Source organism: Sus scrofa, chromosome 16 (assembly GCF_000003025.6).
Source record: "Sus scrofa isolate TJ Tabasco breed Duroc chromosome 16, Sscrofa11.1, whole genome shotgun sequence".
NCBI lineage: Eukaryota > Metazoa > Chordata > Mammalia > Artiodactyla > Suidae > Sus > Sus scrofa.
The window spans coordinates 29196085-29214793 of record NC_010458.4 but is presented as its reverse complement, the minus strand read 5'-3'; the positions used below and the strand labels follow the sequence as shown (position 1 = coordinate 29214793).

The 18709-nt window shown below is 36.3% G+C and overlaps 1 protein-coding gene across 3 annotated transcripts in view; it reads right to left on the bottom strand.

Annotated features, from left to right (window-relative positions):
* MRPS30 (mitochondrial ribosomal protein S30) overlaps positions 13929-18709 on the bottom strand; it is a 90130-nt gene continuing 85349 nt past the window's right edge. The window contains exon 8 of one of the 3 annotated variants that reach the window (XR_002339735.1): positions 13929-14621. The gene's annotated coding sequence lies outside the window, so the exon portion shown is untranslated. The remainder of the gene's footprint in view (positions 14622-18709) is intronic. The other 2 variants (XR_002339736.1, XR_002339737.1) reach the window with 2 other exon arrangements.

Genomic DNA, 18709 nt, shown 5'->3' with positions numbered 1-18709 from the left:
TGCCTTATATAATATTGGTGTGATCTTTGATAAAGATAATTTAAAAAGAAAATAATATCATTGTATTTGTAACTAGTATATGGATTAGTATTAAACTGAAAAGGTATACACACGGGTATATTTGAAAGGGTATATTTTTCTTCAATCTTTATTTTTAAACATTTGCAGTTAAATCTTTCTTCACTGTCCTTTAAAGATTTATTGAGTAAAATTCTGTTTTTCTGCCAGTTTTAGGTTTTAAAAATTCCAATCCACTCTAACACAATTTTTTTTTTTTTTTTTTTTTTTTTTTTTTGTCTTTTTGCCATTTCTTGGGCTGCTCCTGCAGCATATGGAAATTCCCAGGTTAGGGGTTGAGTTGGAGCTGTAGCCAACTTACACCAGAGCCACAGCAACGCAGGATCCGAGCCGCATCTGCAACCCACACCACAGCTCACAGCAACGCCGGATCCTTAACCCACTGAGCAAGGCCAGGGATTGAACCTACAACTTCATGGTTCCTAGTCGGATTCATTAACCTCTGAGCCACTATGGGAACTCCCACTCTAATCCAATTTAAAACATCGAGCTCGTATCTGATTTATTGCTCCTCTCCTCCCCTCAATGCCTCTGACAGAGGTCAGAAAGGTGGAAAGGGCATGGTCAGCTCTTCCGTATCCCCCTTCTTTCGCTTTTCTGGATCCATTTCCTCCAGAATTTTAAAGACCAGGATTAGTGTTTATAACAAAGGGAGCAAAGATTTTTTACTTAACTGGGCTATTATAGCTCTTGTCTGTCTTTTGTGACTTCTTTGGCTAACCTGACTGTGCCATTGGGGGGCAGTCTTGACAAAGACCTCTTCATGGAGCACACAAGTGGGTTATGGGGGCAGGCAGGTAGTACAACTTTCCAGTTTCTGCAGTGCCAGCTTGACTTTCATCCCCAATGCATGGAGGATGTCCCAGTGTTTGACTACAGCTTCTCTCTCTATTGCCTTATCTCCTCCTAATTCTAGTCTCTCCCCAGGTACATCTTCCCAGAGAAAAAATATCAAGTCTGCTGCATATGAAGTCCATCCAGGAAATGAGTTGCCAATCTCACCTTCTTCTCTGTGGATTCTATCGATTCTTTTGGAGCTATTCCCCATTTGGCTTGACAGGAGGAGAAGGATAGGGAGTCAAAACATCATTCCTCATACCATATAATATTACTTATATGTGGAATCTAAAATGTGACACAAGTGAACTTAACCATGAAACAGAAACAGATTCATAGGCATAAAGAAGAGACTTGGGTTACCAAGAAGGGTGATGTGTAGAGAGAAGGATTGGGAATTTGGGATTAGTAGATGCAAACTACTATATATAAAATGGATAAACAACAAGGTCTTATTCTATCACACAGGGAAGTATATTCAATATCCTATGATAAATCATAATGAAAAAGAATATGAAAAAGAATGTGTATGTGTATGTACGACTGAATCACTTTGCTCTACAGTAGAAATTAACACAACCTTGTATATCAACTATACTTCACTAAAATAAATACATAAAAAATCACTTCTCAGGTAGAAGACTTAGGATTCTCTGAATGCAATGAATTTTCTAAGGGTCGGGAAGGGAGAGAAGGACTCAGGAAGTGGTTGAGAGTAGCCAAGTTGATTTGAATATTTTAAATAAGCCCTGGACAAAGTTCTGGAGACTACTTTTTTCAGTTCTATTTTGAATAGTCCTGTGGTAGATAGAACAATAGCTTCCAAAAGGTGCCCAGGTCATAATCTATGAGATCTATGAAAGTGTTGTATCACACAGCAAAGGGAAATTAAGGAAGCAGATGAACTGGACTAAAGATAAAGACATTATCCTGATGGATTATCCAGGGAGGCTGGGGATCAGGGGGCATTGTAATCACAAGGATCAATAAATATGGACACGGGAAGCAGAGGAGTTGGGGGCAGAGAGATGCAATGTGAAAGAGATGACAAGCCACTGCTGGCTTTGGAAGATGGAAAGGGGCCACAAGGCAAGGAATGTAGGCAAATGCTGGACACTAGACAAGGCTCCAGAAGGAATGTAGCACTGAAGACATCTTGATGTTAGCCAATGATACCCATTTTAGACTCCTCACTTCTAGAACTGTAAAATAATAAACTTGTGGGGTTTTTAAAATTTTTTATTCATTTTTTAATTAAAAAAATTCTTTTTGCTTTTTAGGGCTGCACCCACTGGGCATATGGAAGTTCCTAGACTAGAGGTCAAATAAGAGCTGCAGCTGCCAGCCAACCCCTCAGCCACAGCAATGCAGGCTCTGAGCCATGTCTGCAAGTGACCTACACCATAGCCACAACAACCTACATCACAGCTCATGGCATCACCAGATCCTTAACCCGCTGAGCGAGGCCAGGGATAGAACCCTCATCTTCTTGGATATTAGTCGGGTTCATAACCCACTGAGCCACAACAGAAACTCCAAATTTGTGTGGTTTAAAGACACCAAGTTTGTAGTGTTTATAGCAATTTGTTTCTGTAGCAATAGGAAATTAAAACAGGGTCCTAGTAATCAGCTTTAAACCACCCCCACCCCCCAAAAAAATCCCTCTCTCTTTTCTGTTTCATCACCAAGAGATACCAAAATACAAAACCAGGCTGTATTTTCCAAGTAGTTTGCTCATGTAAATCTTCTATTTTACTTGGAAAATACAACCTGGTTTTGTAATATGACAACCTGAGCTATCCACATTCAACATATGCTCCAAGATCATGTTTGTGAAGCAATGATTCTTCTTTTTTTTTTTTTCCTTAAGAGACATTAATCTGTGTGCGAGAATGCATTGTCATGGTCAGAGAACTGTTCATCTCCTTTGCACTGAAATGGTCGGCTTGAACACACTAAAAAAGGTTTTGCTACAAGCCAGGAAGTTTGAAATAAATTCAGTAGCCAACCAGCAGTCATTGAATATTTTGGGGCAGAAAAGAGACATTCTGAGAATGAACTTATGAAAAAATTGCTCTGGCAATGGTATGTAGAATTGTTAGGGGAAAGAGGATAAACAATAAACATATAGATATTTATTACTTTAGAAGAGTCAGGGGATAATAACTACCTGAAACTAGAACATGGTAATGACAAAAAAAAAAAAAATGGGAGAGATTAATTAAAAATAAATTGTTGATAAATTTTAGTGGTTAACTTGACTTGAAAGGACAGACATAAATGAGTCAAAGATAAATTCTAATTTTTGTGTCTGAATGACTGGGAGACTGAGGGTACAAAGCTGCTGCTGCAAAAAAAAAAAAAAGTTGCAGAAAGGAAAATGATTGCAATAACGTCGAAATACATTCCTAGACTCAGAATGGAATTGTCCCTGCCTGGAATGCCACTCAACAAACTGAAACTTACATAGCATTTATGTTTCTGTAAATGCTCCTCTTACCCAGAAACATATATCTAACCAGCCATTTCTCAAAAGCCAGGCCAACTCTGGGCTCTCTACTTATTTCCTTGTTTTTATTCATTTCTTATATTTTCTTTTCCTTGTTTCTTATTCATTTTCTGTTTCTCTCTTCCTTGTTCTTTATTCCTTACCCTATAAAAAGCCTCCTGCCTTCCACCCCATTTTGCAGTTCTCTGGGCTCTTGAGAAGAGAGACTGGGGTTGTCACGATGGGATAAAGTGTATTGTATCACCACCTTGTCTTCTTTAATCATTTTAAATAATAATAAATACATTAATACTTTGCTGGCATTTTACAGCTAAAAAGCACCAGAAATTTATACTGGGAAAAATAAACTTTAGAGCCTGTACTTACAGAGTAGAAATTATTCTACTCATGTGCCATTAATTCATTTCATTGAAACTTAAGCCTGATTCCCTTGAAAGATACTCTAAGAGAAATATAAATTAATTATTTGTCAATTCATTTGGGCTACTATAACAAAAATAAACATCTCAAGCAATAAACATTTATTTCTGACTTTTGTGGAGCATGGGAAGTCTGTGATTAAGGTGTCAGCAGATTCTATGTCTGTAAAGGCCCACTTCTTGACCTATAGATTGACACTGTGTCCTCATATAGAAAAAGGGGCTAGGGAGCACTCCTGAGTCCTTTTTATAAAGGCACTAATCCTATTTATAAGTGCAATACTCTAATGACCCAATCACCTCCCAAAAGCCCCACCTCCAAATACTGTCACACTGGGGGTTAAGTTTCACCACATGAATTTTGAGGGGGTCACAAACCACTATATTTGTTTTGCTGTGGAGCATATATATAGAGATCTTTATGCTATCATTTAGATCTACAGAGTTGGATTTTTTAAAGCTAACTAGTCTTAAAACTATCTATTTGTCTCTCACCGAAGATAGCCCAGGTGGAAGTAAAAGCACAAGTTACTTTTCTTACTTTCATTTTCTTAAATTTCAGAAACATTTGATAGAAGAAGCAGCATATCAGAGCTGCTTCTAGCAAATGTTGCTGGTGGGTGAGGTTCAATTACCACCACTATCGTGTCAAACCACTCAATACACTGTTCTTACTGACATGATAGTGGTGGTAACTGAATCTTTCTTAAAAAGTCAATGATTAAATCATTCCTCAATTTTTATCCATGTTAATTGATGCTTATTTTTATAATGTTTCTACACAGAGAATATGCCTATTTGGATTCTATTCAGTAAAGAGAAACCTCCCAGGTATTTTAAGCAAGAAGAGTTTTAATATAGAAAATTAGCACCTGTGGAATGTTTGAAGGGCTGGAGCAAAAGGGTCTCATTGAGACTTGTGCCACTGAAGGCCACAGAACAGAGTAGTTACTATGTCCACCACACTCTAGAAGGGTTAGGAATCTGAAGGCTGCCCAAGGAAGTTCTAGGTTCAAGATCATACTTCTCTGTAGCACACTGATGATCAAGAAACCAGGATTGAGAAGCTGCTGAATCACCACTGTTAACTCTTTCTCAAATTGGTACAACCACTATGGAAACAGTATGGAGGTACCTTAGAAAACTATACATAGAACTACCATATGACCTAGGAATCCCACTCTTGGGCATATATCTGGACAAAACTTTTCTTGAAAAAGACACATGCACCTGTATGTTCATTGCAGCACTATTCACAATAGCCAAAATACAGAAACAACCTAAATGTCCATCAACAGATGAATGGATTAAGAAGATATGGTATATATTCACAATGGAAAACTACTCAGCCATAAAAATAATGAAATAATGTCATTTGCAGCAACATGGATGGAACTAAAGACTCTCATATTAAGTGAAGTTAAGTCAGAAAGACAAAAACAAATACCATATGATATCACCTATATCTGGAATCTAATATATGGCACAAATGAACTTTCCACAGAAAAGAGAATCATAGACATGGAGAACAGACTTGTCGTTGCCAAGGGGGAAGGGGAGGGAGTGGGATGGACTTAGAATTTGGAGTTAATAGATGCAAACTATTGCCTTGCATCTATCCATCCTTGGAATGGATAAGCAATGAGATCCTGCTGTATAGCAATGGGAACTATATCTAGTCACTTATGATGGAGCATGATGGAGGATAATGTGAGAAAAAAGAATATATACATGTATGTGTGACTGGGTCACCATGCTGTACAGTAGAAAATTGACAGAACACTGTAAACCAGCTATAATGGAAAAAATAAAAATCATTATTAAAAAAAAAAAAGCTGATGGCTAAACATGGAATCCTGCTGCAGAAAACAAAAACAGAACAATTTTTCCACCTCATTGGTTACAGAAGGCAATAGCTAGAAGTAGAAGGAAGATGATGTTTGTCTCACTTCATCTTCTAAATCTCACACAGGGCATTTAATAGGCAGAAAATGATTTATATCTGGAATGCTAATGACAAGGAAACGAAGTATTTAGCTTTTCAGGCCAAATGACACAAGAAGGTCTCAAAAAAGGAGTAAAAATAAATAAATACTGGGTGCTAATTAATCTTATCCAATACAAGGTTTCACTTTAAAACCTTTATCTTGTTTATATCCCAAATTTTTTTTCTATTTTTCATCAATTGTTGAATGTAAATGAGCTACATTTTATTAAGGCACAGTTGTTCCTAATTATACAAAAATCAGTTAAACTAACAGTCAAAGTTCTCAAACTCTCTACTATCCAGAGCCTTGGAGTTTCGCCACATAAATAATAACTCCTCCTCATTTTGATGATCTTGAAGCAGTTATTCCCCTTAAACTGCAGAACTGTCTGCACACCAGTATGAACAATGTACTTAATGTTTCCCAGGCTTTTTCAGAGAAAGTATTTTATTTTAAATGTAGTATCTCATAAAACAAAAAGAGAAATTATGACACTACACACACACACACACACACAATTCAGAATTATCTAGTCAGTGCAATGAGTCTTTTTCACCTGACTTAGCTTAACCAAAATCTTATATTTGAACTTCCCAATTATTTATAAGTTAACAGAATGGAAAAACTTAGGTAAATGGAGAAAAAGATGGCTTCCTGGACTGGCAAGGCTTTTTTTTTTTTTTTTTTTTTTTTTTTTTTTTTTTTTTTGTCTTTTTGCCATTTCTTGGGCCGCTCCCGCAGCATATGGAGTTTCCCAGGCTAGGGGTTGAATCGGAGCTGTAGCCGCCGGCCTACACCAGAGCCACAGCAACGCGGGATCTGAGCTGCTTCTGTGACCTACACCACAGCTCACGGCAACGCCGGATCCTTAACCCACTGAGCAAGGCCAGGGATCAAACCTAAAACCTCATGGTTCCTAGTTGGATTCATTAACCACTGCGCCACGACAGGAACTCCTGGCAAGGCTTTTTGAATGTCAACAAATTGATTCTAAAATGTATATGGAAAAGTGCTAGCCCTATACTAGGTAAAACAATCTTAACACAGAAGAATAAATTGGGAGTAATCACTTAATCAATATTAAGGCTTACTATTAGTTAAGGTGATTAAGATAGTGTTATACTGGTTGAGAGAAGACACATAGATCAATGAAACAGTTATAGAGAAGTCAGGCCCACACAGATATGGTCGATGATTGTTGATCAAGGCATAAAAGCAGTGGAGGAAAGATAATCTTTTCAATAAATGGTGCCGGAGCAATTGACTGCACTACATATGCAAGATTATGAACCTCAAACTAAATCTCACATCTTATACAAAATAGATCATAGACTTATAAAATTATAAAACTTCTAGGAAAACATTGGAAAAAAAACTTAGGATCTAGAATAAGGCAAAGAGTTTTCAGGCTGGACACCAAAAACATGATTTATAAAAGAAAAATTTGATCTCATTAAATTAAAAAACTTTTATATGCAAAAGATCCTGTTACATGGATAAAAATATATAACACAGAGTGAGAGAAAATACTTGAAAACATAACAAACAAAGGACTATCACTGGGGAAAACATAGAATACACATCTGTAGGATATAAAAATATAAATATAAAACTCAATAGTTTAAAAAACTGAGTTACAAAATGGGCAGAAGACATGGACAGATGTTTCACCAAAGAGGATACACACATGGCAAATAAGCACATGAAAAAATGTTCCGCATTATTTCTCACCAGGATAATGCAAATGAAAACTACTTTGAGTTATCAGCAGATACTTACCTGGAGTGTCAAAAAAAAAAAAAATAGTGAAAACACCAAATGCTGGCATGGATGGGGGAAAACTAGATAATTCACACCTTCCTAGTAGGTATGTAAAATGATACATTTACTCATTATTTTTAAAATGGCATTTTCTTAAAAATCTAAGTATGCAGCTTTCAAACATCCCAGCAATTACACTCCTGAGTATTTATACCATAAAAATAAAACTTACATTCACACAAAAACCTGTACATAGTGGTTTATAGGAGCTTCATTGTGATAGACAAAAACTAGAACTCACTCAGATATCATTCAGTGGGTGAATGGTTAGACTATGGTACATCCATAGCAGGAATACTACTCTGTAATAAAAAAAAGGAACAAACTACTGATGCCCACAACAACATGTGCATCACCAAAGAAAAATACTGAACAAGAAAAGCCAATTCCAAAGGGTTACATACTATACGGTTCCATTAATATAATATTTTGAAATGAAACATTTTATTTATTTATTTATTTATTTATTTATTTACCTTTTCTAGGGCCACTCCCACGGCATATAGAGGTTCCCAGGTTAGGGGTCTAATTGGAGCTGTAGCCACTGGCCTACGCCAGAGCCACAGCAACACGGGATCCAAGCCGCGTCTGCAACCTACACAACCGATCATGGCAACGCCAGATCCTTAACCCACTGAGCAAGCCAGGGACCGAACCCGCAACCTCATAGTTCCCAGTCGGATTCGTTAACCACTGCGCCATGACAGGAACTCCCTTGAAATGACACATTTTTAGAAATGGAAAGAAGATTAGTGAGTTGCCAGGGTTAGGGATGGGAGAAGGTGGGAGGTAAGTGAGTAAGTTATAAATGGGCAATATGAAGGATCCCTGTTTTGAGAACTATTGTGTATCTTGACTGTGATTATGAATGTGCAAACCTACACGTGATAAAATTTGATAGAACTAAACACACACACACCCCTTCACACACAAGTGAATATAAGCAAAACAGAAAATCTGAATAAAATATGTGACTTATTCAATGTCAATACCAGATTACCATACTGTATTATAGTTTTGTTAGATATCACCACTGGGGTAACGATATCTCTCTGTAGCATTTCTCTGTGTTATTTCTTACAACTGCATATAAATTTAAGATTATCCTGAAAAAAATTTCAATTAAAAATCTCAGGAGTTCCTGTCGTGGCTCAGTGGTTAACAAACTCAACTAGTATCCATGAGGACAAAGGTTCGATCCCAGGTCTTGCTCAGTGGGTTAAGGATCCGGCGTTGGCGTGAGCTGTGGTTTAGGTCAGACATGGCTTGGATCCCACATTTCTGTGGCCGTGGTATAGGTCAGCTGTAGCTATGATTTGACCCCTAGCCTGGAAACCTCCATATGCCTCGGGTGCAGCCCTAAAAAGACCAAAAAAAAAAAAAAATTAATAATAATGTGGACGAATTGCTTTAAATTATAGTTAGATCTCTTGTACCACTCAAAAGCTGTTTCTTCAAATCTATTTACTAAAATATTTTACTGGAATATACTAATCATGTTCACATATACTTGCTTGGAACAATAAAAAGGTGATAATACAATGAACTTGAGAAATTTAATGACAATTTACTAAGTTCCTTTACTTAAAATAAATTAATTTAGTTTTAAATATATGAATTATCTCACGCTGAACAAATTTATATTATAAAATAGCCCCCAATCTAAAGTGTGAAAAGAAAGTTCAAGAGAAATTCTTTGAGGAAAAAGTAGAAAGCTATAAACATTAAATGTGAGCTTGATTCTTGTGAGAACTAGATTTTCCTTTATAAAAGTGAGTCTTAGAAGAGACAAGGATCAACACCCCAAGTTTTATCCCCTCTGCACTTTGCACTTTGGACCAGGTGTTGAGCTAAGACATATCTGGATTAAACCCTTTTGTTTTGTGGTATTCTTGGAAAATAGAATCTATGCTCTTCTGCATTTCATTCATACAAAAGCTTTAAATTTTTTTGTTTACCAATTACTCCAGCACTTCCAATTGTGAGGTCAAAATATGCAGCATAAAATTGTATTTCCTTGACTTCTGTTTTATACATCTTCAGATAAACTTTTAAGCATCTCAAACAAGCATTGATTGAGGTTATTTCAGGATAAGGTAGCTTCCTCTAACTGTACTTTGAGCTCAAAATAATTGTGAGGAGTGCCCTTTGTAAGGACTTAAGTAATAAAATGTGAATCCCTTATGCTAATGAACAATTCTGAAGGTTGAAAAAAAAAACTCCAGAAAAGCTTGCCTTCTATTTTGGCATATTCCTCACTTAATCCCATCATATCTCCCACCTCAATTATACAAAAAAAGTCCTCAAGTATGACCTCTAAAGTAAAAACAAAAGAAATATATTATAACTGAAGGGAAAATTTTTTCAAGAAAACTTACACTAAAAGTTGTTGCAAGTCTAAGTGCAGAATTTGATTTTGAAGTTCCTTGCTATTAAAAGCAAATATTAACTATGGCGAATCACTTAAACATTTTTTAAAAAGTGTAATAATAATATTTTTTTCTATCAATAAATAAATTATCAAGGACTGTGCTGTGTATGGCCTTATGAAAAACAATAAATAATACAAGGTGGTATCTTTAAAGTAGTTTTAGATAAAAATCAAGTAATTTATTTTTAAGAGGTGAATATTGATTTTTATTAACCATAAATTTATAAAGGAGATTCTGTGTATGGATATAGGTAATGTTTAGTAAAAACATAATAGATAGCATTGAAAATTGATAGAAACTAATCCTTTCCTCATTTCCATCTCCAACACTCAATCTACAAATCTTTCTGATTTTATCTTATACCCTTCCTCAAATCCATATAATTCAACCAGGAACCTACCACCACCCCCAAAACCTGACTGTCATTTCAACCACTCACATGAGTAAACTGGATGCCTAGTACCCAGCTAGCTTCCCAAGGTGGCTCAATTATCAAATCAAGTTCTACATTTGATCAGCTGAACAGGTCTGCACTTTAACTTCAAGGGATATTAGAAATTGTAGCTTTTGAATTATGTCTTTAAAAAAAGTCACAGTGCTCCAAGATGTGAGTGTTCAAGAACTTTCAGGGATCCACCTCAAAGGCTTTGCCTGATAGAACTTCTCCTTATCTCCAGTCTCCTTTCAAGCCACCACTTCTCTTGTTTATATCATGCAGCCATTATGAATTTCTTTCATTTCCTTAAATGTACCAAACTCTATTCTGACTTATGCCTTTAAACATGCAGCTCTCTTTACTTAAAAATCTCTTTCCCTAGCTTTTTACTCGGATAATTTCTACTCATTCTTGGAGTTTGAAACTAAAGATGATGTGACGGTTAATTTTCTGTCAACCTGCACATCTATGATGCCCAGTTGTTTGGCCAAACACCAGTGTAGATGTGGCTGTGAAGGGATTTTTCTTTTTAGATGTGACTAACATTTGAATAAATAAACTTTGAATGAAGCAGATTACCCTCTAAAATATGAGTAAACCTCATCCAATCAGTTGAAGGTCTTAAAAGACTGAGATCCCCTAAAAAAGAAGAAATTCTGCTTCAAAACAGCCTTCAAATTTGAGACTGCATTATCAGTTCTTGTGGGAACTCCTTGCCTGTCCTGCAGAATTCGAACTTGCAAACTCCTACAGTTGAGCAGGCAAGTCCTTAAAATCTCTCTCTCTGTGTACACACACACACACACACACACACACACACACACACACACACACAACCATTGGTTCTGTATCTCTCTGGAGAATGCGAACTACTACTATTGATTTACTCAAAGAAGCCTTCTCTCACTTTCTAAAAATAGGTGAAATCTCTTCATTGCAGCCTCTAAATACTTTATCCCCTGTGATAATATTCACATGTATAATCACTTTATCATTCACCCCTTAAGACTGTGATTTCAATGAAAAACCAATTGCCTTGTGTGTTGCTAAGACCCATGGTATAGTAAGATGCACTGCTTAGAACATAGCTGGGACCCAAAAATTATGCTTTGCATTTGATAAAAAAACAAACTCTAGAGTCAGAGTGGCAGCCTTCAAATACTGCCCCCACTCTCAACAGTTCCACATCCTTGGAAAAATTACTTTATCTCTCTAAATCTTAGTTTCCTCATTTATAAAAAGGGTATAATAATTCTCCTTTCATAGGCTGATTTTGAAAGTTAAAAGATGATAAATGCAAATCATTTAGCACCATGCTTGGCAAAGAGTAAGCACACAACAAATGCCAGCCTCTCATATCATTATTTTATTATTTTTATTTAACTCTTCCTCTAAAATTTTTGTTTCTGAGTTGTAACTTCATAACAATTACCAGTTATCAGGAACAACAACAGATCTTACTTATGTAGCCCATAGTCACTCCTTTTCTCACTCATATTCATTAGCAGAGTCGGCTCCCCCACCCCATGACAGAGGGTAAAACACCAGATACTCCATCTCCTTCTTCCTTTGCAGTCAGAGTGGCCATGTGACCAAGTTCTGGTCAATGAAATGAAGTAAGTCCAGAAGGGGATTCTGGGGACATGACCTTGCTAACAAAAGTCAAAAAGAAAATCTGCCTCTTCCTCTCTGTTTTGGACAGCCCCCTGTAAGATGGTAGCACCTGGTGCAGCAAAAGAAGGCACCACGGGCACACTGAGAGTGGCAGAACAAAAGGTAGAAATAGCCAGAGTCCTTTCTGAAAACTTTGCTTTGCTGGACCAATCCTGGAACTTTCTATTTCTCATTTTTTGTTTAGTAACAAAAATATTCTTATTTTTAAAATCACTCTTAGGTATTTTAAGAGTTGCAGCCAAATGCATTCTGATATCTCAGTTTAAAACTGATGTTTCCCAAGGCACGAGTTTGCATAAGGCTGTGTAATGAAATCCACCGGGTAGGAACCCATCTCTATTATCCCAAACTTTGCAGACTGTAACTGTCCTGGACTAAGGAAAAGCACAAGGCACACGCATAGCTTCTCCACTGGAGTGCCTCTGTGCTCTGTTATAAAGCTCTTTGATGATGATAAAATATGTGTGAAGTGCTAGTGACTGATCTATTCGAGCAAAGAAATAAGGCCAACTCTTATGGGCTAAAGCTAATTGTGAACAGCTAACTTCTTATGCTCAAAGAGGGTTAAATTTATAAGTCTACAATCATGGCTATAAAGCACAATTATTAGCATTCCTGTAAGAAATGTAAATTGGTTTTTTCAAGTTTGAAGCTCTCTAGGCCACAACCTCTTTATTTCTCACTGAAATGATTATTTGGATAATACCCTGGAAAAGCATATTTTTTGATGATAAAAGATGACTTAGAGATATAAGTATTAAATCTTTTGTTAATTTTTAGAAAGGGTGAGCTTTGGGAACAATGGTGATCTTGAGTCATGTTATAATTTCCTTTTCAGTGAATCAGAGATTGAATTTCCAGGTTGCAGGCTCACTATAGAAAATGAGACACTGTCCAGGCATGCGACAGAGTCTCTGAGAGGCCACATGGGGAAGAGGAAGCCAGCACTGACTAAATGCCTGCTCTGTGCCAGAAGCTGTTTACACTCATATTCTTAATTCTCACCAAACCTCCCCAAGTTGGGTAGAATTTTCCCTTTGTTACATAACCAGCAAATTGAGACACAGAATTTTAACAAACCGCAAGTTTTTTTCCTAATATGAACCTCTCAGTTTACAAATTCTTACTATGAGAAATTATTTGTGACCCAATAAGCAAGAATGTCTTCATACTTATTTCTGTCTGGTTATAATTTAAAAATTTATTGAACTTGAAATACCAATAATGTCAATATTATCAAGTTTTTATACGTCCAAGGAGTTCTTTTTCATCCAAACCAAGTTAAGACACTAGACCATAAAGTATGAAGACTGGGGAGAACGCAGACTCGAACACGGGGTTACTTTCATTTGGTTTAATACAAAACTAAGCAATACAAAGAAATCAACCAGATAATGATAAGGTGAGTAGAAGCAGCTCCTCAACATTTAAGTAGTTGCTAATTACTTACATGCTAGTTCCCTTCAAAGTTCATTCACGTTTCAGTGGCCAGTGCCACCTGTGTGGGATAATCATCCTGCTAGATCAGGGTTACTCAGATCTCTGGGTTCCCTGTTTTTTTGTTTTTTGTTTTGTCATTTTTTTGTCTTTTTAGGGCTGCACCCATGGCATATGGTGGTTCCCAGGTTAGGGGTCAAATCGGAGATACAGCTGCCAGCCTACACCACAGCCACAGCAATACAGGACCCAAGCCGTGTCTGCAACCTACACCACAGCTCATGGCAATGCCAGATCCTTAACCCACTAAGTGAAGCCAGGATCGAATCCACATTCTCATGGATCCTAGTTGGGTTCGTTAAACAGTGAGCCACAACGGGAACTCCTAAAATGCTTGTTTTAAACCACTTTGTTTTGGGTGTTCTCCAGTAGAGCTTTAGTAACCAGAATAGATGGTCAGGTGCCAGTCACTTTTTTCAGTCTCGCTTCGTGGAATATAGGAAACCTAAAGCTTAGGTAAAAGAGTAGATCCATTTTATTTATAACCTCATGCCATACCATCTTCTCTGCTCATAAGGAATTTTTTCTGTTATAAATTTACTACAAGTATTTCCGAAAACCTTGTAAAAAATATACTCTAGCAAAAGTCCTATCAAAAAATAATAAACCTCAAGAGTACATGATAAAATCTTAATTCTTCTTGCACTCCCAAATATATTTGGGGGTAGTATTAGTTAGGATTAGCTTTTGCTACTTGTGATAGAAAACTGAAATTAATAATAACTAAATAACTAAATGCACACAATTTTTATCCTGGTATTTTACAGTCTAATGTTCTGGAGTCAGACAGAATACCTTAATCTCAGCAATGTTTCATTAGAGACACATACACTTTTCCCACCTTCTAATAATCCACTTCTATGGTGTGATCCTTTTCTGCATGATTCAAAATGGCTGCTGTTGTTCCAGTTATTACTTCTACATCCCAGTCTGCAAAAATTAGAAAAAAGAAGCAGTGGGCTAAACTACCTATTTAGCATACTTTCAGGAAGTTGAACATTCCATTTCCACTTTTGTATCTGTCAGAACCCATATGGTCACACTTAGCTGCAAAGATACCTGGGAAATGAAGCATATCTGGGAAAGTAATGTGTCCAGTTAACATTCAGAGGTTCTGTTCTGAAGACAAAACGAAGAATGTATATGTAGTACTACTAGAATTCTCCTCCTACAGAGAGCACTGCACAGAAAAACATTTCAGCTGAGTACTTATTGCCAAGAGAAGAGGGAACACTAAAGATGTACCTACTGCGAGTCAGACTACATTGTTCACCTAAACTTTGATGTAGCAATTATTGGTCTTATTTTATATGATAGACACTGATTCATCAAATTTAAAAAACATGCCCATGTTTATATTGCCAATAGGCAACAGAAATACAGTACACCTTGAGAAAGACTTTCTGACCCCAACATCCACTCTTTACTTCCTCAAAAGAGGAGAACCCTGGAGAGAGGTGTGGTCATGGCCTTTGAAGCAGGAGTCTGTGTCTTGCTTGGTATCAGCTAGTGACCACTCACAATGATAAATGATGATGATGGTGACTTTTATTGAGCACTAAATGCAGGTGCTCCTTTAAGTTCCAAACAGGTTATTAATTCATTAGTGTAGATTCTGCAGATTTCTTTTTTTCTAAATAGCATGGTTTACTTTTAGTTAAAAAGAAATAACAACCTTTTGAACATTTTTTTAGTGATTTCTAAGGAAGAGGACCATGACTTCGTTCAAATATTCAAAGTGATTGTTGATACAGTGAATTTTTTTGCCCAGCACACCAGTATACTCTAAGTAACTTGATTTAACTGAAGAAAGAGATTTCTTACTTTAAGATGTTTTGGTTTATCAGTGTACTAAACTGAAAAATAATTCAAATGTCAAATATTAACGTTGTAAGAAGTACTGTGAATTTTTAACCTTCTCTGATATACTTTGGAAATGGTTATTTCCAATATTTTACACTTGGCGGTACGTGGGTTTATTTTTCATTAAAAGGATAACACTGTGCATGCCTGGGAAATTGCTGAAAACTGGTGTCACCCAACGACTTTAGAACTTATAAAATTATTGTCCTGTTAAAGCATTATAGTCCTTGAAATCCATGAAGCCTAAAATAATAGTTCTAAGAAAAATCTGGAGTCATCAGAATAACACCACTGTGAAGTAACAACATAAATAGAATAAGATCAATTAAGAACACCACTCCAAAGTGACCTGGGTGGGAAGAGGGAGGGTTATAAGAAGGATTCCATGAAATTGGAAACAGTTTGCCTAAAGGAAGCATACTAATACCATTTACTTTTGAATTGAAAAATATTCTCTAGATTTAATCATTTTGTTGATTTCTTTATTTCGGACCTACTTTCTCAGTTTTTGAAATACAAGTTTAAGTAGCTGTATTATTTCACAGCAAGAAACAACTAATTTTTCACTGGTGTTGACACAGGTCTCAATGGTAGAAAAATCGAGGCTGTTCTCTTTGTCAGATCTCTCTCAAGAAAAGCTTAGGTCATGAGTCTCTGGGTTTTGCAAGTAAAGATGTAAATTAAAAATTAAAAATTAAAATTATCAGGATGCTACCCAATGATTATTTATCATCTATATTTATTGTCCATAGAAATAACTAACCAAATACATTTCTATAATTCCAGCTGGTAAGGCTTTAAACAGTAACACTTAGCGGTGAAGAGATGTGTGCTGCTAAAATGCACGCTATATAGGTTTTGAACTCAATTTCAGTGAGCTATGAAATTTCTAGTATGAATAGTCATAAAAAATTGTAGTGAAGTAGCTATCTTCTAGCAAAATGTCTTTATTTTTCTATTCTCCAAGTTGTGGTCATTTTTCAAATCAAAACAGTCATAAGTATTAGACAGAGAGAAATTTCCAGTCTTGTAAATTAGGATAAATTTTAAATACTTAGCTACTAGTATCACAGACATGGTTTTATTTATAACCTACATTGGATAATTCTGGTATTGGAATGAAGATTTCAGGCATTTACATGCCATATGTAAAAGCTTGACTTGAATTCCATAAACAATCAGTTGCATTGTTAGTTCCAAAATTTTCAACCATGAATTAAAGAGGGCAGTTTTCAAAACATAAAACATTACTCTATACACCACTGCTCATTAGATTGAGACTAATGTACAATAATTCTACATATTCTAAACTTTTTGACTTCCTAACTATTCTTTAAATGAAAGGAGAGGTTAATTCCCTAAGGTTCTAATATCATCTATATAAATAGCTTCAGGCTATGAAAAGATAATTTAAAAATTAAATCATTTAAAACGATAACTTTTTTTTTTTTTGCTTTTTTAGGGCCGCACTTGCGCATATGGGGTTGCCAGGCTAGGGGTAGAATCGGAGCTACACTTGCCAGCCTACACCACAGCTCACAGCAACGCCAGATCCTTAACCCACTAAGTGAGGCCGGGATCAAACCTACAACCCTATGGTTCCTAGTGGATTCATTTCCGCTGCACCATGATGGGAACTCCAAAAACATAATTTAACAGTCATGAAATGAGGCCCAATAACAAAGAATGAGTTCGAAGCTGGCGTGTTATATGCTTAGTCTCCACCCTTTTCATTTCATTATATGGTCTTGAAGATTAGCTGGGTGGCTGCCAATAGTCCAAGGCTAAACAGAATTTTCAGCCAGCTATTCAGGGCAAAAGACTGGAAATGGAATATGTATAAAGAAATGGGGGGCACCGGATTTAGCAAGATAATTGCTGAGGTCGTTATGTTTGAAAACTGAACAGTTGATTGTGTGACTCAGGCAATTTCAAAGCATGACAATTTCACTTCCATTTTAATTTGCCTGGACAGGGTATTCAACATATAAACAATTAGACCTCCAAAACACGTCACAATCTAAAAATGAATGTTAGATTATTTTACCTTTCTTTGAGTTTATCTTTACTTTAGACAGATTTATTTTTAGCCAATCTGGAATTTGTGACATTTCCTATTATTAACAATATTGATTTCTTTGATGAAGGAAGATTTTTTAAATTGAGAAGCATATGCTTAAGTTTCATTTATTATTCTTTGGAAGAAAAGTTAGTTATAAATCATTTGGAAAAAAATTATGACATTATTCAATAGTACTCTAAGTCAAGAGGATATTTTAAGCTTTTCTTAAGGTTTCCAAAGGGGAAACAGGTGGAGGGATATATTAAGAGGTTGGGATTAACATATACACATTAGCATACATAAAATAAATAAGTAACCATACCATACATGACTCATCAGATGTTTCTTCATACTGCAAAGTGAAAGGCCACAGAGCTGCCAAAGTTTAGTAAACTATGTACATATTCTCAAGATAAACAATAACTAGTCCTCAAGTGAGAGGATTTAACAGGACCATTTGTCACACGTTCATCCTAAATTCACCTGGTAAGTGTGTTAGCTAATTATCTTTATCTAAAGGAATAATAAATTTATCTTTATGACAGGAGGTGGCTTTGGTACTGGGAGTGAGGCATCTACTGAAGTAGGGCTCCCATTCTGATACCATCTGACACCATCTTCCTGGACTGCATTTCAAATAAAAGGACCCCAGGTCCTTGAGAAAGGCTTTCCTGAGTCATGAAGCCGGCAAGAGGCTTACTTGGTTTTTCAAAAAATTTATGTATATTTCAGAATTCCCTGTGGCTCACTGGCTTAAGGATCTGGCATTGTCACTGCTGGGGCTCTGGTCACTCCTACGGTGAGTGTTCAGTCCCTGGCTCAGGACTTTCATACACTGCAGGTACGGCCAAAACTTAAGAAAGAAAGAAAAAAAAAAAGATTTAAGTATATTTCCAAAAGGGACAGAAAGAGCTTAGATGTTTTCTAAAAGAAATGCTCCAAGAAAAGAGAATGGGGTCGCTTTCCTCATTTTCAACAGGAAGTATTAAGCCCTGTTATTTTTAATTTGTATCTGTCTTTACTGAAAAAATAGAATGGCATTACAATTCCAGGTTGAAATGAATTAGTCTGGCATTGCTAGTGATTTAGCCCT